This window comes from Nerophis lumbriciformis, unplaced genomic scaffold (genome assembly GCF_033978685.3).
Source record: "Nerophis lumbriciformis unplaced genomic scaffold, RoL_Nlum_v2.1 HiC_scaffold_43, whole genome shotgun sequence".
In the NCBI taxonomy this organism is placed as follows: domain Eukaryota; kingdom Metazoa; phylum Chordata; class Actinopteri; order Syngnathiformes; family Syngnathidae; genus Nerophis; species Nerophis lumbriciformis.
In genome coordinates, this window is record NW_027316585.1 from 50,001 (window position 1) to 67,500 (window position 17,500).

Sequence of the window (17,500 nt, forward strand, 5' to 3'; positions counted from 1 at the left end):
GGGCCCGGATGGCATATGCGCGAAGGGACGCTGGGGCCGAGCCGGAGCGGGTCCGATGTAGGACAACTAGGGCAGACGGGTCGTCTCGATCTCGCTTCAAATCGGGCTTGCCGGGCGGCAATAGAGGCAGACCTGCAGGGCCGGAGGAATCCCCCACCTGGGTAACCGGCTGACGCCGGCCGGTGAGGGCCGCTCCGTGGCAAGTCGTGTTTACCAGAGGGTTAGAGGGGAAAGGGGAAGTGGGCCGGGGCTTTTCCCAGGTCCGAGCCCCTGTCGCTCAAGTCCTGGGAAGCCCCGAGTACCTGGACGGAGGTCCAGGATTTCATTCATACGGGAAAAGTTGAAAATGTGTCCGAGACAGCGCCCCCTAGGCGGACGCGCGCTCCGGACCGAGCCCCTGTCGCTCGAGCCCTGGAAGCACCAAGTACCTGGGTGGAATCAGTTCCAGGATTTCATTCATGCGGGAAAAGTTGAAAATGTGTCCGAGACAGCGCCCCCTAGGCGGACACACGCTCCGGACAGAGCCCCTGTCGCTCGAGCCCTGGAAGCCCCAAGTACCTGGGTGGAATCAGTTCCAGGATTTCATTCATGCGGGAAAAGTTGAAAATGTGTCCGAGACAGCGCCCCCTAGGCGGACACACGCTCCGGACAGAGCCCCTGTCGCTCAAGCCCTGGAAGCCCTAAGTACCTGGGTGGAATCAGTTCCAGGATTTCATTCATGCGGGAAAAGTTGAAAATGTGTCCGAGACAGCGCCCCCTAGGCGGACACACGCTCCGGACAGAGCCCCTGTCGCTCAAGCCCTGGAAGCCCTAAGTACCTGGGTGGAATCAGTTCCAGGATTTCATCCATGCGGGAAAAGTTGAAAATGTGTCCGGGACAGCGCCCCCTAGGCGGACACACGCTCCGGACAGAGCCCCTGTCGCTCAAGCCCTGGAAGTCCTAAGTACCTGGGTGGAATCAGTTCCAGGATTTCATTCATGCGGGAAAAGTTGAAAATGTGTCCGGGACAGCGCCCCCTAGGCGGACACACGCTCCGGACAGAGCCCCTGTCGCTCAAGCCCTGGAAGTCCTAAGTACCTGGGTGGAATCAGTTCCAGGATTTCATCCATGCGGGAAAAGTTGAAAATGTGTCCGAGACAGCGCCCCCTAGGCGGACACACGCTCCGGACAGAGCCCCTGTCGCTCAAGCCCTGGAAGCCCTAAGTACCTGGGTGGAATCAGTTCCAGGATTTCATTCATGCGGGAAAAGTTGAAAATGTGTCCGAGATAGCGCCCCTTAGGCGGACACAGGTGTCTGCATGAGCCCCTGTCGCTCAGAAGCTGGAAGAGCAGTTTGAAAAAGGACCGGGGTAAAGAGGGGGAAAGCACCATATATGTGTCCAGGAAGGCGCCCCTCGGGCGGACACAGGTGTCTGCATGAGCCCCTGTCGCTCAGATGCTGGAAGAGCAGTTTGAAAAAGGACCGGGGTAAAGAGGGGGAAAGCACCATATATGTGTCCGGGAAGGCGCCCCTCGGGCGGACACAGGTGTCTGCATGAGCCCCTGTCGCTCAGATGCTGGAAGATCAGTTTGAAAAAGGACCGGGGTAAAGAGGGGGGAAGCACCATATATGTGTCCGGGAAGGCGCCCCTCGGGCGGACACAGGTGTCTGCATGAGCCCCTGTCGCTCAGATGCTGGAAGATCAGTTTGAAAAAGGACCGGGGTAAAGAGGGGGGAAGCACCATATATGTGTCCGGGAAGGCGCCCCTCGGGCGGACACAGGTGTCTGCATGAGCCCCTGTCGCTCAGATGCTGGAAGATCAGTTTGAAAAAAGAACCAGAGGATAGAGGGGGAAAACACCATATTTGTGTCCGAAAATAGCTCACTTTGACTCGGACGCGTTCCCTGTGATTTCAGCCTGTCAGACATGGTGCACATAGTAACGAGATGGAGGTGTTTTGGTCGACCAGGTAAAAAACGAAAAATCGAGAGAAGGTAAAAAGTAGGTGAAAAATTAAGCCTCTCTCGTTAAGGTACTTAGAAAAAATCCCAAAAAAAAAATGAACTCCCATTGAAATGAATGGGGAAAAATTTTTTTCTCGTTTTTTTTCTAAGTACAACAACGAGAGAAGGTAAAAAATGGTTTTTTTTAGCCTCTCTCGTTAAGGTACTTAGAAAAAAACCCAGATTTTTTATTTTCTCGTTTTTTTTCTAAGTACAACAACGAGAGAAGGTAAAAACAGGTGCTTTTTAGCCTCTCTCGTTAAGGTACTTGGAAAAAATCCGAGACATGTTTGGTCTTCCCCACTGACAGTGCGCCTTTGCTGGGTAAGTTGTGGACGTGCCAGGCACCCCCGGGACACCGGTGGAACGCGGCCGGACTCGTGGTACTCCAACCCGGGCATAATTTTGGATATTTCACGGTCCTTTTTTTCCCCACTTTCCCAACTTTTCTTCTGAATCACAGTGCGCCTTTGCTGGGTAAGTTGTGGACATGGCAGGCACCCCCGGGACACCGGTGGAACGCGGCCGGACTCGTGGTACTCCAACCCGGGCATAATTTTGGATCAAATTCGGGACTTTTGCCCACTTTCCCAACTTTTCTTCCCAATCACAGTGCGCCTTTGCTGGGTAAGTTGTGGACATGGCAGGCACCCCCGGGACACCGGTGGAACGCGGCCGGACTCGTGGTACTCCAACCCGGGCATAATTTTGGATCAAATTCGGGACTTTTGCCCACTTTCCCAACTTTTCTTCCCAATCACAGTGCGCCTTTGCTGGGTAAGTTGTGGACATGCCAGGCACCCCCGGGACACCGGTGGAACGCGGCCGGACTCGTGGTACTCCAACCCGGGCATAATTTTGGATCAAATTCGGGACTTTTGCCCACTTTCCCAACTTTTCTTCCCAATCACAGTGCGCCTTTGCTGGGTGCGTCGTGGACATTGTAGGCACCCCGGAACCCTGGTGGAACGCGGCGGGACTTGTGGGACTCGAACCTGGGTGTGATTTTGGACCAAATTCGGGACTTTTGCCCACTTTCCCAACTTTTCTTCCCAATCACAGTGCGCCTTTGCTGGGTGCGTTGTGGACATTGTAGGCACCCCGAGACACTGGTGGAACGCGTCGGGACTTGTGGGACTCGAACCTGGGTGTGATTTTGGACCAAATTCGGGACTTTTGCCCACTTTCCCAACTTTTCTTCCCAATCACAGTGCGCCTTTGCTGGGTGCGTTGTGGACATTGTAGGCACCCCGGAACCCTGGTGGAACGCGGCGGGACTTGTGGGACTCGAACCTGGGTGTGATTTTGGACCAAATTCGGGACTTTTGCCCACTTTCCCAACTTTTCTTCCCAATCACAGTGCACCTTTGCTGGGTAAGTTGTGGACATTGTAGGCACCCCGGAACCCTGGTGGAACGCGGCGGGACTTGTGGGACTCGAACCTGGGTGTGATTTTGGACCAAATTCGGGACTTTTGCCCACTTTCCCAACTTTTCTTCCCAATCACAGTGCGCCTTTGCTGGGTGCGTTGTGGACATTGTAGGCACCCCGAGACACTGGTGGAACGCGGCGGGACTTGTGGGACTCGAACCTGGGTGTGATTTTGGACCAAATTCGGGACTTTTGCCCACTTTCCCAACTTTTCTTCCCAATCACAGTGCGCCTTTGCTGGGTGCGTTGTGGACATTGTAGGCACCCCGAGACACTGGTGGAACGCGGCGGGACTTGTGGGACTCGAACCTGGGTGTGATTTTGGACCAAATTCGGGACTTTTGCCCACTTTCCCAACTTTTCTTCCCAATCACAGTGCGCCTTTGCTGGGTGCGTTGTGGACATTGTAGGCACCCCGGAACCCTGGTGGAACGCGGCGGGACTTGTGGGACTCGAACCTGGGTGTGATTTTGGACCAAATTCGGGACTTTTGCCCACTTTCCCAACTTTTCTTCCCAATCACAGTGCGCCTTTGCTGGGTGCGTTGTGGACATTGTAGGCACCCCGGAACCCTGGTGGAACGCGGCGGGACTTGTGGGACTCGAACCTGGGTGTGATTTTGGACCAAATTCGGGACTTTTGCCCACTTTCCCAACTTTTCTTCCCAATCACAGTGCGCCTTTGCTGGGTGCGTTGTGGACATTGTAGGCACCCCGGAACCCTGGTGGAACGCGGCGGGACTTGTGGGACTCGAACCTGGGTGTGATTTTGGACCAAATTCGGGACTTTTGCCCACTTTCCCAACTTTTCTTCCCAATCACAGTGCGCCTTTGCTGGGTGCGTTGTGGACATTGTAGGCACCCCGGAACCCTGGTGGAACGCGGCGGGACTTGTGGGACTCGAACCTGGGTGTGATTTTGGACCAAATTCGGGACTTTTGCCCACTTTCCCAACTTTTCTTCCCAATCACAGTGCGCCTTTGCTGGGTGCGTTGTGGACATTGTAGGCACCCCGGAACCCTGGTGGAACGCGGCGGGACTTGTGGGACTCGAACCTGGGTGTGATTTTGGACCAAATTCGGGACTTTTGCCCACTTTCCCAACTTTTCTTCCCAATCACAGTGCGCCTTTGCTGGGTGCGTTGTGGACATTGTAGGCACCCCGGAACCCTGGTGGAACGCGGCGGGACTTGCGGGACTCGAACCTGGGTGTGATTTTGGATAAAATTCGGGACTTTTGCCCACTTTCCCAACTTTTCTTCCCAATCACAGTGCACCTTTGCTGGGTAAGTTGTGGACATTGTAGGCACCCCGGAACCCTGGTGGAACGCGGCGGGACTTGTGGGACTCGAACCTGGGTGTGATTTTGGATCCAATTCGGGACTTTTGCCCACTTTCCCAACTTTTCTTCCCAATCACAGTGCGCCTTTGCTGGGTGCGTTGTGGACATTGTAGGCGCCCCGAGACACTGGTGGAACGCGGCGGGACTTGTGGGACTCGAACCTGGGTGTGATTTTGGACCAAATTCGGGACTTTTGCCCACTTTCCCAACTTTTCTTCCCAATCACAGTGCGCCTTTGCTGGGTGCGTCGTGGACATTGTAGGCACCCCGGAACCCTGGTGGAACGCGGCGGGACTTGTGGGACTCGAACCTGGGTGTGATTTTGGACCAAATTCGGGACTTTTGCCCACTTTCCCAACTTTTCTTCCCAATCACAGTGCGCCTTTGCTGGGTGCGTCGTGGACATTGTAGGCACCCCGGAACCCTGGTGGAACGCGGCGGGACTTGTGGGACTCGAACCTGGGTGTGATTTTGGACCAAATTCGGGACTTTTGCCCACTTTCCCAACTTTTCTTCCCAATCACAGTGCGCCTTTGCTGGGTGCGTTGTGGACATTGTAGGCACCCCGAGACACTGGTGGAACGCGGCGGGACTTGTGGGACTCGAACCTGGGTGTGCTTTTGGACCAAATTCGGGACTTTTGCCCACTTTCCCAACTTTTCTTCCCAATCACAGTGCGCCTTTGCTGGGTAAGTTGTGGACATTGTAGGCACCCCGGAACCCTGGTGGAACGCGGCGGGACTTGTGGGACTCGAACCTGGGTGTGATTTTGGACCAAATTCGGGACTTTTGCCCACTTTCCCAACTTTTCTTCCCAATCACAGTGCGCCTTTGCTGGGTGCGTTGTGGACATTGTAGGCACCCCGAGACACTGGTGGAACGCGGCGGGACTTGTGGGACTCGAACCTGGGTGTGATTTTGGACCAAATTCGGGACTTTTGCCCACTTTCCCAACTTTTCTTCCCAATCACAGTGCGCCTTTGCTGGGTAAGTTGTGGACATTGTAGGCACCCCGGAACCCTGGTGGAACGCGGCGGGACTTGTGGGACTCGAACCTGGGTGTGATTTTGGACCAAATTCGGGACTTTTGCCCACTTTCCCAACTTTTCTTCCCAATCACAGTGCGCCTTTGCTGGGTGCGTCTTAGGCATTGTAGGCACCCCGGAACCCTGGTGGAACGCGGCGGGACTTGTGGGACTCGAACCTGGGTGTGATTTTGGACCAAATTCGGGACTTTTGCCCACTTTCCCAACTTTTCTTCCCAATCACAGTGCGCCTTTGCTGGGTGCGTTGTGGACATTGTAGGCACCCCGAGACACTGGTGGAACGCGGCGGGACTTGTGGGACTCGAACCTGGGTGTGATTTTGGACCAAATTCGGGACTTTTGCCCACTTTCCCAACTTTTCTTCCCAATCACAGTGCGCCTTTGCTGGGTGCGTTGTGGACATTGTAGGCACCCCGGAACCCTGGTGGAACGCGGCGGGACTTGTGGGACTCGAACCTGGGTGTGATTTTGGACCAAATTCGGGACTTTTGCCCACTTTCCCAACTTTTCTTCCCAATCACAGTGCGCCTTTGCTGGGTGCGTTGTGGACATTGTAGGCACCCCGAGACACTGGTGGAACGCGGCGGGACTTGTGGGACTCGAACCTGGGTGTGATTTTGGACCAAATTCGGGACTTTTGCCCACTTTCCCAACTTTTCTTCCCAATCACAGTGCGCCTTTGCTGGGTGCGTCGTGGACATGTCAGGCACCCCGCAACCCTGGTGGAACGCGGCGGGACTTGTGGGACTCGAACCTGGGTGTGATTTTGGACCAAATTCGGGACTTTTGCCCACTTTCCCAACTTTTCTTCCCAATCACAGTGCGCCTTTGCTGGGTGCGTTGTGGACATGCCAGGCACCCCGAGACACTGGTGGAACGCGGCGGGACTTGTGGGACTCGAACCTGGGTGTGATTTTGGACCAAATTCGGGACTTTTGCCCACTTTCCCAACTTTTCTTCCCAATCACAGTGCGCCTTTGCTGGGTAAGTTGTGGACATGCCAGGCACCCCCGAGACACCGGTGGAACGCGGCGGGACTTGTGGGACTCGAACCTGGGTGTGATTTTGGACCAAATTCGGGACTTTTGCCCACTTTCCCAACTTTTCTTCCCAATCACAGTGCGCCTTTGCTGGGTGCGTCGTGGACATTGTAGGCACCCCGGAACCCTGGTGGAACGCGGCGGGACTTGTGGGACTCGAACCTGGGTGTGCTTTTGGATCAAATTCGGGACTTTTGCCCACTTTCCCAACTTTTCTTCCCAATCACAGTGCGCCTTTGCTGGGTGCGTTGTGGACATTGTAGGCACCCCGGAACCCTGGTGGAACGCGGCGGGACTCCACTCACAGTGCGCCTTTGCTGGGTAAGTTGTGGACATTGTAGGCACCCCGGAACCCTGGTGGAACGCGGCGGGACTTGTGGGACTCGAACCTGGGTGTGATTTTGGATAAAATTCGGGACTTTTGCCCACTTTCCCAACTTTTCTTCCCAATCACAGTGCACCTTTGCTGGGTGCGTTGTGGACATTGTAGGCACCCCGAGACACTGGTGGAACGCGGCGGGACTTGTGGGACTGGAACCTGGGTGTGATTTTGGACCAAATTCGGGACTTTTGCCCACTTTCCCAACTTTTCTTCCCAATCACAGTGCGCCTTTGCTGGGTGCGTTGTGGACATTGTAGGCACCCCGAGACACTGGTGGAACGCGGCGGGACTTGTGGGACTCGAACCTGGGTGTGATTTTGGACCAAATTCGGGACTTTTGCCCACTTTCCCAACTTTTCTTCCCAATCACAGTGCGCCTTTGCTGGGTGCGTTGTGGACATTGTAGGCACCCCGGAACCCTGGTGGAACGCGGCGGGACTTGTGGGACTCGAACCTGGGTGTGATTTTGGACCAAATTCGGGACTTTTGCCCACTTTCCCAACTTTTCTTCCCAATCACAGTGCGCCTTTGCTGGGTGCGTCGTGGACATTGTAGGCACCCCGGAACCCTGGTGGAACGCGGCGGGACTTGTGGGACTCGAACCTGGGTGTGATTTTGGACCGAATTCGGGACTTTTGCCCACTTTCCCAACTTTTCTTCCCAATCACAGTGCGCCTTTGCTGGGTGCGTTGTGGACATTGTAGGCACCCCGGCACTCTGATGGAACGCGGCGGGACTTGCGGGACTCGAACCTGGGTGTGATTTTGGACCAAATTCGGGACTTTTCTTGTGGGACTCGAACCTGGGTGTGATTTTGGACCAAATTCGGGACTTTTGCCCACTTTCCCAACTTTTCTTCCCAATCACAGTGCGCCTTTGCTGGGTGCGTTGTGGACATTGTAGGCACCCCGGAACCCTGGTGGAACGCGGCGGGACTTGTGGGACTCGAACCTGGGTGTGATTTTGGACCAAATTCGGGACTTTTGCCCACTTTCCCAACTTTTCTCCCCACTCACAGTGCGCCTTTGCTGGGTAAGTTGTGGACATTGTAGGCACCCCGGAACCCTGGTGGAACGCGGCGGGACTTGTGGGACTCGAACCTGGGTGTGATTTTGGATAAAATTCGGGACTTTTGCCCACTTTCCCAACTTTTCTTCCCAATCACAGTGCACCTTTGCTGGGTGCGTTGTGGACATTGTAGGCACCCCGAGACACTGGTGGAACGCGGCGGGACTTGTGGGACTGGAACCTGGGTGTGATTTTGGACCAAATTCGGGACTTTTGCCCACTTTCCCAACTTTTCTTCCCAATCACAGTGCGCCTTTGCTGGGTGCGTTGTGGACATTGTAGGCACCCCGAGACACTGGTGGAACGCGGCGGGACTTGTGGGACTCGAACCTGGGTGTGATTTTGGACCAAATTCGGGACTTTTGCCCACTTTCCCAACTTTTCTTCCCAATCACAGTGCGCCTTTGCTGGGTGCGTTGTGGACATTGTAGGCACCCCGGAACCCTGGTGGAACGCGGCGGGACTTGTGGGACTCGAACCTGGGTGTGATTTTGGACCAAATTCGGGACTTTTGCCCACTTTCCCAACTTTTCTTCCCAATCACAGTGCGCCTTTGCTGGGTGCGTCGTGGACATTGTAGGCACCCCGGAACCCTGGTGGAACGCGGCGGGACTTGTGGGACTCGAACCTGGGTGTGATTTTGGACCGAATTCGGGACTTTTGCCCACTTTCCCAACTTTTCTTCCCAATCACAGTGCGCCTTTGCTGGGTGCGTTGTGGACATTGTAGGCACCCCGGCACTCTGATGGAACGCGGCGGGACTTGCGGGACTCGAACCTGGGTGTGATTTTGGACCAAATTCGGGACTTTTCTTGTGGGACTCGAACCTGGGTGTGATTTTGGACCAAATTCGGGACTTTTGCCCACTTTCCCAACTTTTCTTCCCAATCACAGTGCGCCTTTGCTGGGTGCGTTGTGGACATTGTAGGCACCCCGGAACCCTGGTGGAACGCGGCGGGACTTGTGGGACTCGAACCTGGGTGTGATTTTGGACCAAATTCGGGACTTTTGCCCACTTTCCCAACTTTTCTTCCCAATCACAGTGCGCCTTTGCTGGGTGCGTCGTGGACATGTCAGGCACCCCGGAACCCTGGTGGAACGCGGCGGGACTTGTGGGACTCGAACCTGGGTGTGATTTTGGACCACATTCGGGACTTTTGCCCACTTTCCCAACTTTTCTTCCCAATCACAGTGCGCCTTTGCTGGGTAAGTTGTGGACATTGTAGGCACCCCGGAACCCTGGTGGAACGCGGCGGGACTTGTGGGACTCGAACCTGGGTGTGATTTTGGACCAAATTCGGGACTTTTGCCCACTTTCCCAACTTTTCTCCCCACTCACAGTGCGCCTTTGCTGGGTGCGTTGTGGACATTGTAGGCACCCCGGAACCCTGGTGGAACGCGGCGGGACTTGTGGGACTCGAACCTGGGTGTGATTTTGGACCAAATTCGGGACTTTTGCCCACTTTCCCAACTTTTCTTCCCAATCACAGTGCACCTTTGCTGGGTAAGTTGTGGACATTGTAGGCACCCCGGAACCCTGGTGGAACGCGGCGGGACTTGTGGGACTCGAACCTGGGTGTGATTTTGGACCAAATTCGGGACTTTTGCCCACTTTCCCAACTTTTCTTCCCAATCACAGTGCGCCTTTGCTGGGTGCGTCGTGGACATGTCAGGCACCCTGGAACCCTGGTGGAACGCGGCGGGACTTGTGGGACTCGAACCTGGGTGTGATTTTGGACCAAATTCGGGACTTTTGCCCACTTTCCCAACTTTTCTTCCCAATCACAGTGCGCCTTTGCTGGGTGCGTCGTGGACATTGTAGGCACCCCGGAACCCTGGTGGAACGCGGCGGGACTTGTGGGACTCGAACCTGGGTGTGATTTTGGACCAAATTCGGGACTTTTGCCCACTTTCCCAACTTTTCTTGCCCACTCACAGTGCGCCTTTGCTGGGTGCGTTGTGGACATTGTAGGCACCCCGGAACCCTGGTGGAACGCGGCGGGACTTGTGGGACTCGAACCTGGGTGTGATTTTGGACCAAATTCGGGACTTTTGCCCACTTTCCCAACTTTTCTCCCCAATCACAGTGCGCCTGGATTTTTGATCATTTCGTGGACTTTTGCTATGCATGCCTTCTCCCCGCTAGTTTGATGTGTGCTGCTGCAAAAGTTCCAAGAGGGCGTTTTTGCCCCCCTCCAAACTCCCTCTCTTTGTTTATAGTGCATATTTTCTGCTGGATCTACTCTCTATTTACTCCAAGGAAAAAAACTAGCCGGTCGCGGCAAATTTTTACAATCGGTCGCCAAACTACGGCACGAGGGCCGAACGCGGTACGCCGGCGTCCAAGATACGGCCCGGGGATTTTTTTGATTTTTTGGGCTTTTTTTGATTTTTTTGGACATGTTGGGCATCCCAGGACTCGGGTGCGACTGCAGGACGTGTGGGGCTCTAACCTGGGTGTGGTTTTTGGTCATTTTTCCGGACTTTTGCCCACTTTTCCAAATTTTCTTCCCAATCACAGTGCGCCTTTGCTGGGTGCGTTTTGGGCATGTGGGGGGCACCTCGGACTCGGGTGGGACGCGGCGGGACTTGTGGCACTCGTACCTGGGTGTGATTTTTGATCATTTTGTGGACTTTTCCCCAGACACTCTCCACTTGTCTACCCCACTTCCCCTGTGACTTTGCTGGGGGGGCGTTTCCCCGCTGTCCTTTGTAGTGTAAGGGTTACTTTTCTTTTTTTTCTGTCTGAAAATAGGGCCCCAAAAGGCCTCACACTCCCCGGGAAGACCTGATGGACGCCTCGGCGTCACTGAAACAGGCCAATCTGTCTGAAAATATGGCCCACGAAAGGCCTCACATTCCCCGGGAAGACCTGACGGACGCCCCGGCGTCACCGAAATACGGCAAACTGTCTGAAAATAGGGGCTCCAAGTGTTCCCCACTATTTCTGGCCCACAAAAGGCCTCTCATTCCCCGGGAACACCTGTAGGACTCCCCGGCGTCAAGGAAATACGCCAAACCGTCTGAAAATAGGGGCCCAAAAGAACTGGAAATAATGTGTTTAATTTGGGGGGTGATGTCTATAATTATGGGGGTGCATTGGAGGCGGGAGTCCACTGGAGGGCTCCACACCGTCTGAATATAGGGCCCCAAAAGGCCTGGAATTAATGTATTTAATTTGGGGGGTGCATTTGCAGCGGGAGTCCACCGGAGGGCTCCAATTCCCCACTCTTTTGTTGACCTATGTATGGCCCCAAAAGGCCTCTCATTCCCCGGGGAGACCTGAAGGACCCCCCCGGCGTCACCGAAATAAGCCAAACTGTCTGAAAATAGGGGCTCCAAGGGTTCCCCACTCTTTCTGGCCCACAAAAGGCCTCTCATTCCCCGGGAACACCTGTAGGACTCCCCGGCGTCAAGGAAATACGCCAAACTGTCTGAAAATAGGGCCCCAAAAGAACTGGAAATGATGCCTTTAATTTGGGGGGTGATGTCTTTAATTTGGGGGGTGCATTGGAGGCGGGAGTCCACTGGAGGGCTCCACACCGTCTGAATATAGGGCCCCAAAAGGCCTGGAATTAATGTCTTTAATTTGGGGGGTGCATTTGCAGCGGGAGTCCACCGGAGGGCTCCATTTCCCCACTCTTTTGTTGACATATGGCCACAAAAGGCCTCTCATTCCCCGGGAAGACCTGATGGACGCCCCGGCGTCACCGAAATAAGCCAAACTGTCTGAAAATAGGGGCTCCAAGGGTTCCCCACTCTTTCTGGCCCACAAAAGGCCTCTCATTCCCCGGGAACACCTGTAGGACTCCCCGGCGTCAAGGAAATCCGCCAAACTGTCTGAAAATAGGGCCCCAAAAGAACTGGAAATGATGCCTTTAATTTGGGGGGTGATGTCTTTAATTTGGGGGGTGCGTTGGAGGCGGGAGTCCACTGGAGGGCTACACACCGTCTGAATATAGGGCCCCAAAAGGCCTGGAATTAATGTATTTAATTTGGGGGGTGCATTTGCAGCGGGAGTCCACCGGAGGGCTCCATTTCCCCACTCTTTTGTTGACATATGGCCACAAAAGGCCTCTCATTCCCCGGGAAGACCTGATGGACGCCCCGGCGTCACCGAAATAAGCCAAACTGTCTGAAAATAGGGGCTCCAAGGGTCCCCCACTCTTTCTGGCCCACAAAAGGCCTCTCATTCCCCGGGAACACCAAAAGAACTGGAAATAATGTGTTTAATTCAGGGTGCATTTGCAGCGAGTGTCCACCAGAGGGCTCCAATTCCCCAGCTATAGTCCTGGTACTCTAAAATGATGGCACTTAGTCAAATTTCCGCCTTTTTTTGATGACTTCCAACTAGGAGAGGGACTAATTTTGAGTTCCGGACCCGGGTGGAGAACCATAGCAGGTCGGCCTTCTTAAAGGGAAATGCTCCTAGGCACTTAGTCAAATTTACGCCTTTTTTTTGGACTTCCAGCGAGGAGAGGGACTAATTTTGCTTTCCGTACCCGGGTGGAGAACCATAGCAGGTCAGCCTTCTTAAAGGGACATCCTCCTAGGCACTTAGTCAAATTTCCGCCTTTTTTTTGGACTTCCAGCGAGGAGAGGGACTAATTTTGCTTTCCGCACCCGGGTGGAGAACCATAGCAGGTCAGCCTTCTTAAAGGGACATCCTCCTAGGCACTTAGTCAAATTTACACCTTTTTTTTGGACTTCCAGCGAGGAGAGGGACTAATTTTGCTTTCCGTACCCGGGTGGAAAACCATAGCAGGTCAGCCTTCTTAAAGGGACATCCTCCTAGGCACTTAGTCAAATTTACGCCTTTTTTTTGGACTTCCAGCGAGGAGAGGGACTAATTTTGCTTTCCGTACCCGGGTGGAGAACCATAGCAGGTCAGCCTTCTTAAAGGGACATCCTCCTAGGCACTTAGTCAAATTTACGCCTTTTTTTTGGACTTCCAGCGAGGAGAGGGACTAATTTTGCTTTCCGTACCCGGGTGGAGAACCATAGCAGGTCAGCCTTCTTAAAGGGACATCCTCCTAGGCACTTAGTCAAATTTACGCCTTTTTTTTGGACTTCCAGCGAGGAGAGGGACAATTTTGCTTTCCTGACCCAGGTGGAGAACCATAGCAGGTCGGCCTTCTTAAAGGGAAATGCTCCTAGACACTTAGTCAAATTCACGCCTTTTTTTTGGACTTCCAGCGAGGAGAGGGACAATTTTGCGTTCCTGACCCAGGTGGAGAACCATAGCAGGTCGGCCTTCTTAAAGGGACATCCTCCTAGGCACTTAGTCAAATTTACGACATTTTTTTTTGGACTTCCAGCGAGGAGAGGGACTAATTTTGCTTTCCGGACCCAGGTGGAGAACCATAGCAGGTCGGCCTTCTTAAAGGGACATCCTCCTAGGCACTTAGTCAAATTTACGCCTTTTTTTTGGACTTCCAGCGAGGAGAGGGACTAATTTTGCTTTCCGTACCCGGGTGGAGAACCATAGCACGTCGGCCTTCTTTAAGGGACATCCTCCTAGGCACTTAGTCAAATTTACGCCTTTTTTTTGGACTTCCAGCGAGGAGAGGGACAATTTTGCTTTCCTGACCCAGGTGGAGAACCATAGCACGTCGGCCTTCTTAAAGGGAAATGCTCCTAGGCACTTAGTCAAATTTACGCCTTTTTTTTGGACTTCCAGCGAGGAGAGGGACTAATTTTGCTTTCCGTACCCGGGTGGAGAACCATAGCACGTCGGCCTTCTTAAAGGGAAATGCTCCTAGGCACTTAGTCAAATTCACGCCTTTTTTTTGGACTTCCAGCGAGGAGAGGGACAATTTGGCGTTCCTGACCCAGGTGGAGAACCATAGCAGGTCGGCCTTCTTAAAGGGAAATGCTCCTAGACACTTAGTCAAATTTACACCTTTTTTTTTTGGACTTCCAGCGAGGAGAGGGACAATTTTGCTTTCCTGACCCAGGTGGAGAACCATAGCACGTCGGCCTTCTTAAAGGGACATCCTCCTAGGCACTTAGTCAAATTCACGCCTTTTTTTTGGACTTCCAGCGAGGAGAGGGACAATTTGGCGTTCCTGACCCAGGTGGAGAACCATAGCAGGTCGGCCTTCTTAAAGGGAAATGCTCCTAGGCACTTAGTCAAATTTACACCTTTTTTTTTGGACTTCCAGCGAGGAGAGGGACTAATTTGGCGTTCCGTACCCAGGTAGAGAACCAAGGCACGTCGGCCTTCTTAAGGGGACATCCTCCTAGACACTTAGTCAAATTCACGCCTTTTTTTTTGGACTTCCAGCTAGGAGAGGGACTAATTTTGCTTTCCGTACCCGGGTGGAGAACCATAGCAGGTCAGCCTTCTTAAAGGGACATCCTCCTAGGCACTTAGTCAAATTTCCGCCTTTTTTTTGGACTTCCAGCGAGGAGAGGGACTAATTTTGCTTTCCGCACCCGGGTGGAGAACCATAGCAGGTCAGCCTTCTTAAAGGGACATCCTCCTAGGCACTTAGTCAAATTTACGCCTTTTTTTTGGACTTCCAGCGAGGAGAGGGACTAATTTTGCTTTCCGTACCCGGGTGGAGAACCATAGCACGTCGGCCTTCTTAAAGGGAAATGCTCCTAGGCACTTAGTCAAATTTACGCCTTTTTTTTGGACTTCCAGCGAGGAGAGGGACTAATTTTGCTTTCCGTACCCGGGTGGAGAACCATAGCACGTCGGCCTTCTTAAAGGGAAATGCTCCTAGGCACTTAGTCAAATTCACGCCTTTTTTTTGGACTTCCAGCGAGGAGAGGGACAATTTGGCGTTCCTGACCCAGGTGGAGAACCATAGCAGGTCGGCCTTCTTAAAGGGAAATGCTCCTAGACACTTAGTCAAATTTACACCTTTTTTTTTTGGACTTCCAGCGAGGAGAGGGACAATTTTGCTTTCCTGACCCAGGTGGCGAACCATAGCACGTCGGCCTTCTTAAAGGGACATCCTCCTAGGCACTTAGTCAAATTCACGCCTTTTTTTTGGACTTCCAGCGAGGAGAGGGACAATTTTGCGTTCCTGACCCAGGTGGAGGACCATAGCACGTCGGCCTTCTTAAAGGGACATCCTCCTAGGCACTTAGTCAAATTCACGCCTTTTTTTTGGACTTCCAGCGAGGAGAGGGACTAATTTTGCTTTCCGGACCCAGGTGGAGAACCATAGCAGGCCGGCCTTCTTAAAGGGAAATGCTCCTAGACACTTAGTCAAATTCACGCCTTTTTTTTGGACTTCCAGCGAGGAGAGGGACTAATATGGCGTCCCGTACCCAGGTAGAGAACCAAGGCACGTCGGCCTTCTTAAGGGGACATCCTCCTAGACACTTAGTCAAATTCACGCCTTTTTTTTTGGACTTCCAGCTAGGAGAGGGACTAATTTTGCGTTCCAGACCCAGGTGGAGAACCATAGCAGGTCGGCCTTCTTAAAGGGACATGCCCCTAGACACTTAGTCAAATTTACGCCTGAAAATAGGGCCCCAAAAGAACTGGAAATAATGTATTTAATTCAGGGTGCATTTGCGGCGAGTGTCCACCAGAGGGCTCCAATTCCCCCACTATAGTCCTGGTACTCTAAAATGATGGCACTTAGTCAAATTTCCGCCTTTTTTTTGGACTTCCAGCTAGGAGAGGGACTAATTTGGCGTTCTGTACCCAGGTGGAGAACCAAGGGACGTCGGCCTTCTTAAGGGGACATCCTCCTAGGCACTTAGTCAAATTTACGCCTTTTTTTTGGACTTCCAGCGAGGAGAGGGACAATTTTGCTTTCCTGACCCAGGTGGAGAACCATAGCACGTCGGCCTTCTTTAAGGGACATCCTCCTAGGCACTTAGTCAAATTTACGCCTTTTTTATGGACTTCCAGCGAGGAGAGGGACTAATTTTGCTTTCCGCACCCGGGTGGAGAACCATAGCAGGTCAGCCTTCTTAAAGGGACATCCTCCTAGGCACTTAGTCAAATTCACGCCTTTTTTTTGGACTTCCAGCGAGGAGAGGGACTAATTTTGCTTTCCGCACCCGGGTGGAGAACCATAGCAGGTCAGCCTTCTTAAAGGGACATCCTCCTAGGCACTTAGTCAAATTTACGCCTTTTTTTTGGACTTCCAGCGAGGAGAGGGACTAATTTTGCTTTCCGTACCCGGGTGGAGAACCATAGCACGTCGGCCTTCTTAAAGGGAAATGCTCCTAGGCACTTAGTCAAATTCACGCCTTTTTTTGGACTTCCAGCGAGGAGAGGGACAATTTGGCGTTCCTGACCCAGGTGGAGAACCATAGCAGGTCGGCCTTCTTAAAGGGAAATGCTCCTAGACACTTAGTCAAATTTACACCTTTTTTTTTTGGACTTCCAGCGAGGAGAGGGACAATTTTGCTTTCCTGACCCAGGTGGAGAACCATAGCACGTCGGCCTTCTTAAAGGGAAATGCTCCTAGACACTTAGTCAAATTTACACCTTTTTTTTTTGGACTTCCAGCGAGGAGAGGGACAATTTTGCTTTCCTGACCCAGGTGGAGAACCATAGCACGTCGGCCTTCTTAAAGGGACATCCTCCTAGGCACTTAGTCAAATTCACGCCTTTTTTTTGGACTTCCAGCGAGGAGAGGGACTAATTTTGCTTTCCGCACCCGGGTGGAGAACCATAGCAGGTCAGCCTTCTTAAAGGGACATCCTCCTAGGCACTTAGTCAAATTTACGCCTTTTTTTTGGACTTCCAGCGAGGAGAGGGACTAATTTTGCTTTCCGTACCCGGGTGGAGAACCATAGCACGTCGGCCTTCTTAAAGGGAAATGCTCCTAGGCACTTAGTCAAATTCACGCCTTTTTTTGGACTTCCAGCGAGGAGAGGGACAATTTGGCGTTCCTGACCCAGGTGGAGAACCATAGCAGGTCGGCCTTCTTAAAGGGAAATGCTCCTAGACACTTAGTCAAATTTACACCTTTTTTTTTTGGACTTCCAGCGAGGAGAGGGACAATTTTGCTTTCCTGACCCAGGTGGAGAACCATAGCACGTCGGCCTTCTTAAAGGGAAATGCTCCTAGACACTTAGTCAAATTTACACCTTTTTTTTTTGGACTTCCAGCGAGGAGAGGGACAATTTTGCTTTCCTGACCCAGGTGGAGAACCATAGCACGTCGGCCTTCTTAAAGGGACATCCTCCTAGGCACTTAGTCAAATTCACGCCTTTTTTTTGGACTTCCAG